This window comes from Sus scrofa, chromosome 16 (genome assembly GCF_054392235.1).
Source record: "Sus scrofa isolate SSC_HxYL_T2T_F1_AM1 chromosome 16, Sscrofa_HxYL_maternal_Yorkshire_Landrace_v2.0, whole genome shotgun sequence".
NCBI lineage: Eukaryota > Metazoa > Chordata > Mammalia > Artiodactyla > Suidae > Sus > Sus scrofa.
The window spans coordinates 61,004,531-61,018,730 of record NC_139398.1 but is presented as its reverse complement, the minus strand read 5'-3'; the positions used below and the strand labels follow the sequence as shown (position 1 = coordinate 61,018,730).

The 14,200-nt window shown below is 35.7% G+C and overlaps 1 protein-coding gene across 3 annotated transcripts in view; it reads right to left on the bottom strand.

Annotated features, from left to right (window-relative positions):
• TNPO1 (transportin 1) overlaps positions 1-14,200 on the bottom strand; it is a 102,876-nt gene that overhangs the window by 72,650 nt on the left and 16,026 nt on the right. The window lies entirely within an intron of this gene.

The window sequence follows — 14,200 nt, the reverse complement described above, 5'->3', positions numbered from 1 at the left end:
AACATTCAGATTCATGAGGCTCAAAGGATCCCTAATAAGTTAAACCTGAAAAAGACTACATCAAAAATCTATAGTTAAATTATCAGGAGTCCTAAATAGACAATTCTGAAAGCAGAAAGAGAAAAAAGCAACTCTTCACATACAAGGGAGCCCTCCATAATACTATAACAGATTTCTCAACAGAAATTTTGCAGGCCAGGAAAAGAGTGGAATGATATATTCAAAATATTTAAAGTAAAAAAAAAAAACAACCCCCAAAACCCTCATCAACCAAGAATTTTATACCCAGCAAAGCTAACCTTCAGAAATAAAGAAGAAACAGACATTCCCAAGCAATCAAAAGCTGAGGGATTTCATCAGCACTAGACCTGCCTTACAAGAAATGATAAAAGGACATTCCTCAAGCTGTAAAAAAAAAAAATGCTTATTAAAATTATTCTAATTAACATCCTAAAAACATAAAAGGTATAAAACTCACTGGTAATGGTAAATGTATTATGAAACACAGATTCTCTGATGTTGTAATGTTAGTATTTAACTCACAATTCTAGTTTGAAAGTTAAAAGACAAATGTGTTAAAAAGAATCATAGCTGGACCTCTAGCCCATGAACCTCCATATGCCATGGGTGTGGCCCTAAAAGGAAAAAAACAACAACCCCCAAAAAAACCATAGCTATAATATTACATTAGTGGATAAACCATATAAAAATACAGAAACTGTAATGTCAATAACCTAAAATGTGATAGAGGGAGAAGTAAAGGGAAAAAGTTATTGTATGTTCTTGAAGTTGTCAGCTTGAAATAGGATGTGATAAGATATTTTATGTAAGCCATATGGTAGCCACAAAGGAAAAATCTGTAGTAAATACACAAAAGATTATGATAAAAGAATCAAAGTATAAACTACAAAAACCACAAAGGAAATCATAAGGGAAAATAGGAACAAAGAATCTACAAAGCAGTCAGAAAACAATTATCAAAATGGCAACAGTAAGTCCTTATCTATCAATAATCACCTTAAGGAGTTCCCACTGTGGCTCAGTGGTAACATACCTGACTAGTATCTATGAGGACTCAGGTTTGATCCCTGGCCTCACTCAGTGGGTTAAGGATCCAGTGTTGCCGTTAGTTGTGGTGCAGGTTGCAGACAAGGCTTGGATTTCACATTGCTATGGCTATGGCATAGGCCAGCAGCTGCAGTTCTGATGCCGCCCCTAGCCTGGGAACTTCCATATGCTCCAGGTGCAGCCCTAAAAAAATTAAAAAAAAATTACTTTAAATGTCAGTGGATTAAATACTCAAATCAAGACAAAGAATAGTTGAAGAAATTAAAACAAACAAACAAGAGCCAATAATATGCTGCCTATAAGAGACTTACTTTAAGAACACATATAGATTGAAAGTAAAGGGATGGGAAAAGACATTTCAAGCAAATGGTAACCAAAAATGAAAGCAGGGGTAGCAATACTTACAGTAGACAAAATAGACTTTAATTTAAAATGCTCTAAAGAGATTAAAAAGTTCATTATATTATGATAAAGGAATCAAACATTAAAAATAGATAATAATTCACCTAGAGCAACTAGAGAAAGAACAAACAAAAACCCAGAGTTATCAGAAGAAAACAAAGATCAGTGCAGAAATAAATGCAATAGAAACAAAACAATAGACAACATCAATGAAACTGAAAGCTGGGTCTTCGAAAAGATCAACGAAATTGCCAGGTTTATCAAGAAAAAAAGGACTCAAACCTATAAAATTAGAAACAAAAAAAGTTACAAAAGACATCACAGAAATACAAAGGATCATAAGAGAACACTACAAGCAACTGTATCCCAATAAAATGGACAACTAGAAGAAATGGACAATTCTTAGACAGGTACAATCTTCCAAGACTAAACAAGGAAGAAATAGAAAAGATTAATGGACCGATCACAAGTACCAAAAGTGAAACTGTGTTTAAAAAACTTCCAACAAACAAAAGTCCAGGACCAGATGGCTTTGCAGGTGAATTCTATCAAACATTTAGAGAAGCATTAACACATATCCTTCTGAGACTCTTACAAAAAAATCGTAGAGAAAGGAACACATCCAAACTCATTCTATGGGGCCTCTATTACCCTGATACCAAACCCAGACAAAGATACCACACACACACACACACACACACACACACACACACACACACACAAAATTACAGGGCAATACACTGTTGAACATAGATGTAAAAATCCTAAAAAAAAAAACACAAAAAACTAGCAAACCAAATCCAGCAATACATTAAAAGGATGAGACACCATGATCAAGTAGAACTTATCTTAGGGATGTAAGGATTTTTCAATATCTGCAAATGAATCAGTGTGATATGCCACATTAACAAACTGAAGAATAAAAGTCATATGATCATCTTAATAGATGCAGAAAAAGTTTTTGACAAAATCCAACACCCATTTCTTATAAAAGCCCTCCAGAAAGTGGAGGGAACCTACCTAAACATGATAAAGGCCATATATGACAAACCCACAGCTAACATCATTCTCAACAGAGAACAGCTAAAAGAATTCCTGCTAAGATCAGGAACAAGACAAGGATGTCCACTCTAGCCAATTTTATTCAACATAGTTTTGAAGTCCTAGTCATGACAATCAGAGAAGATAAATAAATAAGAAAGAATCCAAATTGGAAAGGAAGAAGTAAAACCATCAATGTCTATAGATGACAATATTATACATAGAAAATCCTAAAAACACTACCAGAAAAGTACTGGAACTCATCAATGAATCTGGTAAAGTTTCAGGATACAAAATTGATACACTGAAATCTATTGTATTTCTATATACTAACAATGAAAGATCAGAAAGAGAAACTGGGGAAACCATCCCATATACCATTGTATCAAAAAGAATAAAACACCTAGGAATAAACCTAAAGAGACAAAAGGCCTCTACTCTGAAAACTATAAGACACTGATGAAAGAAATCAAAGATACACAACAGATGGAAAGCTATACCATGTTCTCAGATGGGAAGAATCAATACTGTCAAAATGACCATACTACCCAAGGCAATCTACAGACTCAATGAATCCCTATTAAATTAACAATGGCATTTTCACAGAACTAAAACAAAAGATTTTTAAACTTATATGGAAACAGAGAAGACCCCAAATGGCCAAAGCAATCCTGAGAAAGAAAAATGGAGCTGGAGGAAGCTCCCTGACTTCAGACTACATTACAAAGCTATAGTCATCAAAACAATATAGTACTGGTACAAAAACACAAATATAGATCAATGGAACAGAATAGAAAGCCCAGAAATAAATCCATGCACTTACAGTCAAGTAATCTATGACAAAGGAGGCAAGAATATGCAATGGAGAAAAAAACAGTCTCTTCAATAAGTGGTGCTGGAAACTGCATAGCTACATGAAGTGAAATTAGAAAACTCTCTAACCCCATACACAAAAATAAACTCAAATGGATTAAAGACCTAAATATAAGGTCAGACACTATAAAACTCTTATAGGGAAACACAGGCTGAACACTCTCTGACATTAACCAGAGCAAAATATCTTCTCAGATTCACCTCCTAGAGTAATGAAAATAAAAACAGAAATAAACCAATGGGACCTGATTAAACTTGAAAGTTTTTGCACAGCAAAGGAAACCATAAACAAAACAAAAAGAAAAACCACAGAATGGGAGAAAATATTTGCAAATGAAGTGACTGACAAGGCATTAATCTCCAAAATATACAAACACCTCCTGCTACTCAATATAAAAAAACAAACAAACAACCCAATCGAAAATGGGCAAAAGATATAAACAGATGTTTCTCCAAAGAAGACATACAGATGGCCAAAAAACAAATGAAAAGATGCTTAACATCACTAATTATTAGAGAAATGCAAATCAAAACTACTATAAGGTACCACCTTACACACACCAGAATGGCCATCATCAAAAAATCTACAAATAATAAATGCTGGAGAGGGTGTGGAGAAAAGGGAACACTCTTACACTGTTGGTGGAAATGTAAACTGATGCAACCACTATGGAAAACAAAAAACAAAAAACTAAAACAAAAAACTAAAAATACAACTACCATATGATCCAGCAATCCCACTCCTGGGCATCTACCCATGGAAAACACTAATTTAAAAAGATACATGCACTGCAAGGTTCACTGCAGCATATTTACAATAGCTAAGACATGGAAGCAACCTAAATGTCCATCAACAGAGGAAATGGATAAAGAAGATATGGTACATATAAACAATGGAATAGTACTCAGCCAGAAAAAAATGAATAATGGCATTTGCAGCAACATGGATGGACCTAGAGATTATCATACTAAGTGAAGTTAGACAGTGAAAGGCAAACATCCTATGATATCACATATGTAGAATCTACAAAAGGATATAAATGAACTTACAGAACAGAGACTTACAGACTTTGAAAAACTTATGGTTACCAAAGGGGACAGTACAGTGTTGCTGTGAGCTGCAGTGTAGGTCACAGATGCGACTTGGATCTGGTGTTGCTGTGGCTGGGGCGTAGGCTGGCAGCTGCAGCTCCCATTTGACTCCTAACCTGGGAACTTCCATATGCCACAGGTTCAGCCATAGAAAGAAATCAGAATAATACTTGGGGACTTTAATAGCCCACTCTCAACAATGGATTGATCATTCAGAGAATCAATAAGGAGACAGTGGACTTGAACACCACTATAGAGTAAATGGACATAATAAACACATACAGAACATTCCATCCAACAGCAAGAGAATACATATTATTCTCAAGTGCACATGGAGCACTTTCTAGGTCAGATCATAAGTTAGGCAATTAAGTAAGTCTCAAGAAATTCCAGACAGAAATTATATCAAATATCTTTTTGACTACAATGGCATGAAACCAGAAATCAGTAACAGGAAGAACTCAAAATTCAAAAATACATGAAAATTAACACATTCCTGAAGAACCAATAGATCAAAAAAGAAGTTTTAAAAATGAAAAAAAATATATCTTGAGACAAACTGAAATGGAAACACACAACATACCAAAACTTATGAGATGCTGCAAGAGCATACATTGAGAAAAATAAAGCTATCAAAGAAACTACTTTACACCTCAAGGTACTAGACAAAGAACATAGTAAACCCAAGTTTAGCAAAAAGAAAGAACCAAAATTAGAGCAGAAATAAAAAATAGAAAGAAAACAATAGAAAAGATTAACAAAATGAAGAGCTGGATCTCTGAAAAGATAAACAAAATTGACAAAAATCTTTAGCTATCCTAACCAAAAGAAAACTCAGGTATTATAAACGAAAGAGGAGACATTACAATCGATATACCACAGAAGTACAAAAGGGTCACAAGAGACTACTATTATACACCAATAAATTGGACAACCTAGAAGAAACTGATAAATTCCTAGAAACACATTATGTATCAAACTGAAATACAAAGAAATAGAAAATTTGAACAGACCAATAATGAGTAAGGAGACTGAATCAGATTGAATCCCAAGAAAGAAAAGCTCAAGACCAGAAGGTTTCATAGGTGAATTCTATCAAACATTTAAAAAACAATTCATATCAATTCCTCTCTCTTAATGAAATGAAGAAGAGCGAACACTTTCAAATGCATTTTAAGAGGCCAGCATTTCCGAGAGTAAGGCCAGATAAAGGCATTAGAAGAAAACTACAAGCCAATATCCCTGATACAAGATGAATACAGACAGTACAGATGAAAAAAAACCTCCACAAATGACTGGCAAACCAACTTCAACGGCACATTAAAAAGATCATACACTGCAATCAAGTGAGGTTAATCCGTGGAAGGAAAGGATGATTCAACATACACAAAGTAATAAATATCACATTAACAGAATGAAAGATATGAATCATACAATCATGTCAAATAGATGCAGAAGGAAAATCTGACATAATTCAATACTGATTCATGATAAAAAACAAACAAAAAAAAAAAAGCAAAAAAACTCTCGGAGTTCCTGTCATGGCTCAGTGATTAATGAATCTGACTAGGAACCATGAGGTTGCGGGTTCGATCCCTGGCCTTGCTTAGTAGGTTAAGGATCCGGCATTGCCGTGAGCTGTGGTATAGGTTGCAGATGTAGCTCGGATCCCGTGTTGCTGCGGCTCTGGCTTAGGCTGGAGGCTACGGCTTCGATTAGACCCCTAGCCTGGGAACCTCCATATGCCGTGTGAGTGGCCCTAGAAATGCCTAAAAGACCAAAAAAAAAAAAAAAAAAAAAACCATCAACAAACGATACAGAAGAAACACTTCAACCTAAAAAAGGTGGTATATGACAAACTCACAGGTAGCATCATACTCAATAATGAAAGGTTGAAAACGTTTCCTATAAGATCAGGAAAATATACAGGTAACCATTCTTGCCACTCCATATGCTTTGGGGGGGGGCGGGCAAAAGGAAAAAAAAAAAAACAGTTCCACTTACAACAGCATCAAAAAGAGTAATAGGGAGTTCCCGTCGTGGCGCAGTGGTTAACGAATCCGACTAGGAACCATGAGGTTGCGGGTTCGGTCCCTGCCCTTGCTCAGTGGGTTAACGATCCGGCGTTGCCTGAGCTGTGGTGTAGGTTGCAGACGCGGCTCGGATCCCGCGTTGCTGTGGCTCTGGCGTAGGCCGGTGGCTACAGCTCTGATTCAACCCCTAGCCTGGGAACCTCCATATGCCGCGGGAGCGGCCCAAGAAATAACAACAACAACAACAATAACAACAACAACAAAAGACAAAAAAAAAAAAAAAAAAAAAAAAAAAGAGTAATAAAGCTGTGGTTTGGGTTCAATCCCTGGCCCAGGAACTTCTGCATATCTCAGGCAAGGTCAAAAAAAAAAAAAAAGGAATAAAATTCCTAGCAATAAATTTAATAAAGGAAGTGAAAGAGCCATACACTAAAAACATAAGACAATGATCAAAAAAATAAATTAAAAAAAAACTGAAGAAGGCACAAATGGAAAAGATATCCTATGTTCATAGGCTGGAAGAATACTATTAAAATGTGTATACTACCCAATATCCAGAGATAATGCAATCTCTATCAAGATTGCAATGATATTTTTAAAAACAGAAATAGAAAAAAACAATTCCAAAATTCATATGAAACCACAAAAGACCCTGAACAGCCAAAGTAACCCTGAGAAAGAAGAACAAAGCTAGAGGCATTTCTCTTCTTGATTTCAAACTATACACAGAACTAAAACAATCAAAACAATACAGGCATAAAAACAGAAACACAGACCAATGGAACAGAATTGAGAGCCAGAACTGAGAGCCCACACATACACAATCAACTAGTATTTGACAAGGGAGCCAAGAATACTTAGAAGGGAAAAGACAGTGCTGGGAAAACTGGATATTAACTTGCAGAAAAAAAAGAAACTGGACCATTTTCTCATACCAGATGCAAAAATAAACTCAAAATGGATTAAAGACTTAAATGTAAGACTTGAGAACATAATAATTCTAAAGGAAAACACAAGCACTACCCTCTTTGACATCAGTCTTAGCAATATTTTTTGGATCTGTCTCTTAAGGCAAGGGAAACAAAATCAGAAATAAACAAATGGGGATTTGTCAAACTAAGCCATTTTTGCATGAAAAAGCAGCCTATTGAATGGAAAAAAATTTCTTGCAAATAATGTATCTGGAAAGGGTTAGTATCAAAAATATATAAAGAACTTATATGATTCAACATTAAAAAAAAGATTAAAAGTGGTCAGAAAATGTAAATAGACATTTTTCCAAAGAAGACATACAGATGGCCAACAGATGCATGAAAATATGTTCAACATCACTATAATCAGCACAGAAATGCGAATCAAAACCACAATGAGATAACACTTCAAACCTTTTAGAATGGTCATTATCAAAAAGAACAGAGATAACAAACACTGGTAAGGAGGTAGAGGAAAGGAACCCTGTGCACTGTTGGTGTGAACATAAATTGAGTTACCACTTCTTCATACATACAGAAAGGAAAGAAAATTATGTCAGAGACATCTGTATCCTAATGTTCACTGCAGCATTATTTACAATAGCCAAAATATGGAAATAAGGTTTATGTCCATCAACAAGAATGAATAAAGAGAATGTGATACATACACACACAAGATAACATTAAGCTATTAAAAAAAAAAGGAAATCTTAACATCTGTGACAAGGATGAACCTTGAGAGCATGATATCAAATGAAATAAGTCAGACAAAGATAAATACTGTATGACTTATTTACATGGAGAATCTAAAAAACCCCTCAAACTCACAGAGAGCAGATTGGCAGCAGACAAAGGCTGGAGGAGAGGGGAATGGGTAAAGGTGATCAAAGGGTACAAACTTCCAGGTAAAAGACAAGTAAGTTCTGGGGATGAAATGTGCAGTATGACTACAGTTAACAACTGTATTATATATTTGAAAGTTGCTTATATAGATCTTAAAAGTTCTCACCAAAAAAATAAATAAAAATATTCCAACTATGTGAGACAATGGATGTGTTGATTAACCTTACTGTGGTAATGATTTCACAATATATACATATATCATTACGTTGCACATCTTAAACTTACACAATGTTATATATCAATTATATCTCAATAAAGCTGGAAAAATATAAAAATAAATTTTAAAAGTTTTCTACTACTTCTACAAAAAAATAAAACAAATTGGGGAGTTCCCATCGTAGCGCAGTGGTTAGCGAATCCGACTAGGAACCATGAGGTTGCGAGTTCGATCCCTGGCCTTGCTCAGCGGGTTAATGATCCGGCGTTGCCATGAGCTGTGGTGTGGGTCACAGGTGCGGCTCAGATCCCAAGTTGTAGGCCGGCCGCTACAGTTCTGATTGGACCCCTAGCCTGGGAACCTCCATATGCCGCAGGAGCGGCTCAGGAAAAGGCGAAAAGACAAAAAATAAATAAAAAAATAAAACAAATTGGATTGGACTGTATGTCTCCCTGGTCCAATGTTTCTTTTACTTTAAACTGTTTTTTTAATTCACAGATCATAAAATATGGAAGTATAATTAACTAAAAGAGCAGCATGTCTTTGAATAATATTACTCTACACTGATTATTTACCTGATGGTTCAATTGTGGACATAATATGCAAGATGGAGACAAAGCTGTATGTACTCTGGCAGGACTATGATAGTTCTTGATAAAATGCTGGTATTGAAAGATTAAAGATATACCAGTAACAGGCAAGCTATTGATTAAAGCTGCACTTACTATATTTAAGGAGATGGTAAAAGGGGCTATGATGCAAATAGCCAAACGTTTTCCTGTGTAATACATCTGAAATTATTAAGTACGTTAAAAAATTATATGTAATTCAATATTTTACAATCTACTTTAGTTTATAAAGTGAGACATGCCTGTATAGTTGATAGGGAGCTAATTTGACAGTTTTTTGAAAAATAAGCACTTGAGGACTACTCTAACAGATCATTTTGGCAACTACAAGCATACTGTTTTATTAGTTAGATTGTTCCTAATGTTCTGAAGTGAGAAGTTCCCATGAATTTCTCATTCAGGTCTAAAACTATCTTTGAATGCTAAAGTGTAATATACTGATTCATTATTTCACATTTTCAAGTATAAACAGAAAAAGGAACATAGCACAATGTTCACTGGCAAGGACAGAATTGGAAAAAGGGTCAAAGCAGTTTAGACAGTAACACAGAAAGGTGATAAATGGTAGTCAGTGATTATCATTAGCTTTTTACCTAATCTTTCTTTTGATCATGAAATCTCACTCACACAAGAGGGGTGCATTTCATTCAGATTTCAGTTACAGGAAGACAGAGCAGAAAAACTTATGAAAGGAAATCAATTTTTACAATTTTTGTTCCTGAGGTGATTATTGTCCCACACTATTTTGTTGCTAAGCAGGAAGACAGAGGAATACATATATGGGTTCAAATCTCAGTTCTCCCAACCGCCTTTTTTAGGAAAACAGTTTAACTTTCTGAGCCAGAGTTTAGTCAACAGTAAAATGTGGTTCATGAGAAGATGAACTGAGATTAATTCATCAGAGAGAATTAAGATAAAGATTAGAGTTAAATTATTTTTGTATGATCAAAGAATATAAAACAAAATGGGCTATTTGACTTATTTAAATGAACCGATATTCTAAAGAGAAAAATCAAAAGAGAAATATTGGAGAAATAGAGGAACAAAGAAAAGAAACAATTCAAGTGGTGAATAATAAATCAGATATAAATGTAATCAGTCTGTAAAAATTTCATAAGGGTAAAAACTAAGTAGTTAAGGGTAATCCTCATGGTATGCAAGGAGATAAGAATATCACAAAATACAATCTGTCCAGATACTTCACATTGGAAAAAAAAGGCAGGAACCAATATTGTATGACAAGACAGTATATACAATTAATAGTTTAGTATGAAAAACAACACACTCTGTGAGTGGTCAAGTCTGTTGTTTTATTACCGTGACAAGGAAACAATGAAGTTCAACCAAGATTGATAAATAAAAAATTCGTGAATATAAAACCAAGAATAAAATGTGAGATGGTAGGGAAATCTGAGATTATATTAAACACAAAGATACTGCTTATCTCTTATACATATTGAGAAAGTGTTCAGTTTATAGGAATGCACTCAAAACTGAGCCTTGAGTCAAAAGGCTTATTGCTGTCTTAAAAACAGAGACACCGAGTTATTAGCCAATTGGATATCATGTCCTTATCACCATCCATCCCTTTCATCCCATGAAACTGGAATTTATCAATTTAAACTTTAACTATAACTAGGAATTCCCGTTGTGGCTCAGTGATAACAAACCCGACTAGTATCCATGAGGATGTGGGTTCAATCCCTGGCCCCACTCAGTGGGTCAGGGATCCGGCGTTATAGTGAGCTGTGGTGTAGACCACAGACAAGGCTTGGACCTGGCATTGCTGTGGCTGTGATGTAGGCTAGCAGCTACAGCTCCGATTTGACCCCTAGCCTGGAAACTTCCATGTGTGCGGGTATGGCTCTAAAAAACAAAAACTAAAAAATAAACAAAAAATACTTTAACTGTAATTAGAAAGTAGTGATCATAACAGCTTACCTCCAAAATGAAAACACCATTAAACATCTTTTTATTTTTTAATAGAGAAATCAAGACCCAGAAATCAACATTACAAATTAGAGAAAATAATTTTCTATTTTTAAAAACATAGTTACAACATCCAGTTCTATATTATTAGATTCTTTTCCCCCTTTGTTTTTTCACAGTGCACTGATATCTGATAATTATCAGTAACGGGCCTTTTCTAAAGGGTACCCATTTCTAAGCAATAGATATAATGGTAAGGTTGCTATTTCATGATCTCATTTCCTAAACACAACTGATTAGACCAAGATTGGGTACCCAACTGTCCATGTGATGAATCCTGGTCCCCAAAGATGAGCTAAGTCAATTGGATTTCCTTTCTCAGAAATATAAACAAGAAGTACTAGGATCATTTACCATTTGACAATTCTCAAAGCAGAGACTAAAAGGTCATAATGTGGTAGGCACGTGGCCATCATTAGAGTCCACATGCAAGACAAAACCATAAAGGGGCAGAAATGTAGAGGAGAAAAGACCAGCACAGAGAAGCAAGATTACATGGTCCACCAGAGTCAGAGTATCTGCTTCTGAAAGCCGCCTTGCTTCCAGCTGGCTTTCTATTTTCACAAATGGCTTAAAAAAACCTTCTCCTTTCTCTCTCTCTGTCTCGTTTTTTATTTTTTATTTTTATTTTCTGTCTTTTTAGAGCAGCACCTGCAGCATAAGGAAGTTCCCAGGCTAGGGGTTGAACCGGAGCTGTAGCCAACACCCTATGCCACAGCAATGCCAGATCCAAGCTGCATCTAAGACCTACACCACAGCTCACAGCAATGCTGGATCCTGAACCCACTGAGGCCAGGGATCAAACCTACATTCTCATGGATTCTAGTCAGATTTATTTCCACTGAGCCACGACAGGAACTCCGCTTGTCCTTTCTCTTAAGACAATATGAATTAGTTTTTCTACCGTGGAACCAAAAAAGATTAATCAAAATAGAAATAGCAAATGTTTAAATACACAATCACATAATTATATATATAATTTGTTACATAAAAATATTTATAATATATACTTATATATAATTACATATATAATTATAATATATAAATAATATAACAATTACCTAAGTTTACTTGCTTTTTTTTTTTTTTTTTGCTTTTTTGGGGGCCACACCTTCGGTATATGGAAGTTCCTGGGCTAGGGGTCGAATCAGAGCTGCAGCTGCCAGCCTACACCACAGCCACAGCAATGCAGGATCCAAGCCATGTCTGCAACTTACACCAATGCTCATCGCCATGTCGGATCCTTAACTCACCAAGTGAGGCCAGGGACTGAACCTGCATCCTCATGGATACTAGTCAGGTTTGTAACCCACTGAGCCACAATGGGAACTCCAAAGTTTATTTGCTTTAAGTGAAAGGAACTGAATTTTTTTTTTTTTTTTTTTTTGTCTTTTTAGAGCAGCACTCATGGCACATGGAGATCCCCAGGCTAGAAGTCGAATCATAGCTACAGCTGACAGACTACACCACAGCCATAGCAATGCCAGATCTGAGCCACGTCTGTGATCTACACCACAGCCATAGCAATGCCAGATCTGAGCCACGTCTGTGATCTACACCACAGCCCATGGCAGTGCCAGATCCCCAACCCACCGAGCAAGGCCAGAGATCGAACCTGCATCCTCATGTATACTAGTCAGATTCATTTCTACTAAGCCATGACAGGAACTCCGGAACTGAACTTTTTAGGCAAGTTCTCCAGGACCTACAGGGTTGGTACAGTGAAAGCTGATGACTACCACGTAAATCAGTTTCTTTAGACTGAACACCGGAGTAAATCTGAGAGCTGGCATGGAAGTTTCTGAGAAGCATTGAGTATAATAAACATATCTAGATGGGTAAAGGGCAACCTGAGTAGGAAGAACAGAGAAAACCAAGAACAAAGCCAGATGTCAGTTCAGGTGTACATCCCTCTTTACAGACAATAGAATTCCTTGCCTATCTCCTTCCATCCTGCCTCTCCCTTCTCTTGCCTTTCCAAGTTATACTACTTTGGGTCTGAGCACTGGCCATCTATGCCCCTGCTGCCACCAAGAGAAAAAATACCTCACAACATTCATTTTATTAACATTTACACCAGTTGGATATGTAGGAAGAGCAGCAATTTATCCTCCCTATGAAGCCAACTCTTAGGTAATACTTGTTTCCCAAGACTCAGTCCACATCTCAAAAGCCCTTCATCTTTCACTGTTTCTAGGAAGTACCACTATTTACAAATACAGTGGATAAGCACATGCTTAATTTGAACAAATACAAGTGAGCTTCTAGTATATTTCAGCAATACAAAGTTAGAGGATCCAACAAGAGAGTAATACAGTTGGCCCTCCCTATTGCCAGGTTTCCTATGCCAAATGTGGAAGGCCAACTGTACCATTTGATAAAAGAGACCTAAGCATTCTGCATTTTGGTATCCATGGTTCTGGAACCAACCACCCCGCAGATACTGGGGGACAACTGTACATATTAATAACTTTACTTAAGTGAAACACTAGTTTAAAACCAATAGATAACACATGAAAGAAAAAATCATAAGGAATACAACAGTAAACAAACATGGGAAAATGCTGAAACTTACTAGTAATCAATAAATGTAATAATGAAGTAATGTTTTTAGACTAATTAGCAAAGATAACTTTATAACAATAGTATCTCATGCTGCTGAAGATATGATGAATCAACTCTAACAAATTACTGATGTTAATGTAAACTAATACAACCTACTGGAAATCAACTCAGCAATCTATATCAAGAGCCATATCCATTTTTAAACTCTGTCCTCATAACCACACTTCTGAGACTGCATCCTAAGAATCCTAATTACAGAAAAGAAAGTGTTATTCTCAAAGATTTTATCCCAGGATTATTTCTAATACAATAATAAGTATATGGGTAGATAATACAACATTAAACTGAAGAAGACTGTTAATTTTTCTAGTGACATGCAAAATGTATGATTAGAAAGTGAAACAAATGATAAAAAGTTGTATGTGGAGAACAAGTACAAATACATAAAAAGCATGTATAAGAAAAAGACAATTATTA